Raw genomic sequence first — 3,664 nt, 5'->3', positions numbered from 1 at the left:
GTATCTCGCCATTCCTTAGAACTTCCGTATCCCACTTCTTAGCGTATTGATTCTTCCTGACTAATGTCTTGAACTTCAGCCTACTCTTCATCACTACTATATTGTGATCTGAGTCTATATCTGCTCCTGGGTAAGCCTTACAATCTAATATCTGATTTCGGAATCTCTGTCTGACCATGATGTACTATAATTGTAATCTTCCCGTATCTCCCGGCCTTTTCCAATTATACCTCCTCCTCTTGTGATTCTTGAACAGGGTATTCGCTATTACTAGCTGAAACTTGTTACAGAACTCAAATAGTCTTTCTCCTCTTTCATTCCTTGTCCCAAGCCCATATTCTCCTGTAACGTTTTCTCCTACTCCTTCCCCTAAAACTGCATTCCAGTCGCCCATGCCTATTAGATTTTCGTCCCCCCTTTACATACTGCATTACCCTTACAATATCCTCATACACTTTCTCTATCTGTTCATCTTCAGCTTGCTACGTCGTCATGTATACCTGAACTATCGTTTTCGGTGTTGGTCTGCTGTCGATTCTGATTAGAACAACCCGGTCACTGAACTGTTCACAGTAACAGACCATCTGCCCTACCTTCCTATTCATAACGAATCCTACACCTGTTACACCATTTTCTGCTGCCGTTGATATTACCCGATACTCATCTGACCAGAAATCCTTGTCTTCCTTCCACTTCACTTCACTGACCCCTACTATATCTACATTGAGCCTTTACATTTCCCTCTTCAGATTTTCTAGTTTCCCTACCACGTTCAAGCTTCTGGCATTCCACGCCCCGACTCGTAGAACGTTATCCTTTCGTTGATTATTCAATCTTTTTCTCATGTTAACCTCCCCCTTGGCAGTCCCCTCCCGGAGATCCGAATGGGGGACTATTCCGGAATCTTTTGCTAATGGAGAGATCATCATGACACTTCTTGAACTACAGGCCTCATGTCCTGTGGATACACGTTACGTGTCTTCAAAGCAGTGGTTTCCATTGCCTCCTGCATCCTCATGTCGTTGATAATTGCTGATTCTTCCGCCTTTAGGTGCAATTTCCCACCCCTAGGACCAGAGAGTGCCCTGAACCTCTATCCGCTCCTCCGCCCTCTTTGACAAGGCCGTTGGCAGAACGAGGCTGACTTCTTGTGCTGGAAGTCTTCTGCCGCCAATGCTGATTATTTATCAACATTTTGGCGGTGGTGGGGATCGAACCCTGGACCGAAGACGTTTTGATTATGAATCAAAGACGCTACCCCTCCATAAAACTTAGAACCACTTAAACCTAACTAAGCTAAGAACAGCACACACACATCCATGCCCGAGGCAGGATTCGAACCTGCGACCGTAATGGCCACACGGTTCCAGACTGAAGCGCCTTGAACTGCTCGGCCACTCCAGCCGGGAATGAATTCTTACTCTGCAGTAGAGTGTGCGCTGATATGAAACTTCTTGGCATATGTGCTGTTTGTTGCTGTGTGCTGCATCGGTACTCGAATCTAAACCTTTGTCGTTCGCGGGCAAGTAGTCTACCGACCGAGTTATGAAATCACGTGTCCTCCTAGACCTCACAGACGTTCTCGTGCTTGCCTTGCGAGCGTAGCTATTCTGGGAGAGGAGGATATTGCGGAGAAATCAGGTCGTGCAACCTCTCCCCCCCTCCCCCCCTCTTTCTGGCCACTACAATAATCAAGATAGTCTTCAACGTGTTGCTAATTGGTACGTATTATGGCTGTATAACATAGAAGTTAACGTGATATCGTTACGCCTTTCTTAGGATTTTTTGCCTTTCTTAGGATACGTGCAATACTTTCCTGGGCAGCTTAATTTTTCAGCGTTTTATTTTACTTCGAGGTTGACCTGCTGCTCTCACTAAACTGAAGTAAAACAAATTGCAACACCAAAAAATTATTAACATAGAGTAATTAAATTTCGAGAATACATTTGTCTAGGCAACATACTTAGGTGACGAAAATCGCAAGATGACAAGTTATTGTGCTCGTAAGAGTGAGATGTGCCATTACAAATGTTACATGCTGGTACAATATCACTGTTGTAACAGCCAGAATATTGAATGCAAGAATGAAAACGTGAATGCGTTGTGTTGTACAGGTGCCAAATGTCAGTTTGTGGTATGGAGTTCCTTGACCGCTGCACTTGGTCGATGAATAGAGGGATAGGTAAGGCTGGATTTCTCGTCTGACGATGTTCCATACGTGTTCGACTGGAGACCAATCTGGTGATGGAACCGACCAAGGCAACGTGTCGGCAGTGTGTAGAGCATGTTGGGTTACGACAGCGGTATGTGGACGACCTATATCCTATCCTATTCATGAATGGCAGCACAAAAGGTCGATTCACCAGACTGCAGTACATTTTTGCAGTCAAAATGCGTGGTATAACCACTAGAGCGCTCCTGCTGTCATACGAAATTGCACTCCCGGATCGTAACTCCAGGTTTAGGACCACTGAGCCGAGCAAGGAGACAGGTTGTTTGCGGACCCTGAACTGCCTCCTTTTAACCAACAAACGGCCTTCACTGCCACCGAGGCAGAAGCAGTTTTCATCAGAAAACACAAATACACCTCCACGCTGCCCTCCAGTGCGCTCTCGCTCGACACCTTTTAAGACGCAAACGAAGGTGGTTGAAGGCCACAAGTGGCCCATCGGGACCATCCGATCGCGGTGTCATCCTCAGCTGGTGATGCGGAGAGAATGGCCGTGTGGTCAACACAGTGCTCTCCCAGTCGTGATGATGGTTTGTTTGACTGGAGCCGTTACTATTCCGTCGAGTAGCTCCTCAACTGTCATCACGAAGCTGAATGCACCCCGAAAATGGCAACAGCACAAGACCGCCCGGATGGTCACCCATCCAAGTGCCGGCCACGCCCGACAGCGCTTAACTTCGGTGATCTCACGGGAACCGGTGTATCCACTGCGGCAAGGCCGTTGCCCTAGTTGCTTTAAGGTCAGTGGAATATTGTGCACTACAGGGCGTCTTACTCGGCACCGTCCTTGGAGTAACCGACTTGCAACAGTTCGATGTGTCACTGTGGTGCCAACCGATGCTCAAATTGCTGCTGCAGTTGCAGTACGATGTGCCAGAGGTATACGCCAAACACGATGGTCTTCCCTCTCGTTAGTGCCACGTGGTCATCCGAAACCCGGTACTCTCGCTACCATATATTCCAGTACCTACATTCCTGCCAGAACTTTCTGTGGTATCGCAGAAGGAACATCCAGGTATTCTTAGCCAAATTTCATGATCTCGTTCAAGCTAAGTGAGGTGCGGATACCTGCGTCTTGTCGAGTTCAATCTTAAAAGTACCTAACGGTCCCAACCATTACATCGAGTATTTAAAGCTAAACTGATTTGCATCCTCATAGTCATGCTACTAGCGCCTCTGTTACGAGAACGGTTCGAAATCTAACTAGACATCATCTTTCAGATGTAGCAGCACACTTGTTAACTTTCGCCTACGTCGGACGAATTGTTATTGGTGTTGCCCCTTTTTCCGGCAGTGTATTTGCCATTTTGGCAGGTAGATGCAAGACTGCCACTGAGTCTGTCTGTTTTGATGAAGAATGCTAAAAAAAAAAACGTTGAAAAAAGAAAATCCGAAATAAACTGACAAGTACTTCTGACAAAGTATTAGATCTTT

General features: G+C 46.4%; 1 pseudogene; it reads right to left on the bottom strand.

The window, feature by feature from the left end:
* Window positions 1-2,838: 2,838 nt before the first annotated feature.
* LOC126279788 (5S ribosomal RNA) lies at window positions 2,839-2,956 on the bottom strand (annotated as a pseudogene).
* Between the last annotated feature and the right edge of the window lie 708 nt (window positions 2,957-3,664).

Source organism: Schistocerca gregaria, chromosome 6 (assembly GCF_023897955.1).
Source record: "Schistocerca gregaria isolate iqSchGreg1 chromosome 6, iqSchGreg1.2, whole genome shotgun sequence".
Taxonomy (NCBI): domain Eukaryota; kingdom Metazoa; phylum Arthropoda; class Insecta; order Orthoptera; family Acrididae; genus Schistocerca; species Schistocerca gregaria.
The sequence above is the reverse complement of the archived record's forward strand: the minus strand, read 5'-3'. Positions and strand labels throughout refer to the sequence as shown.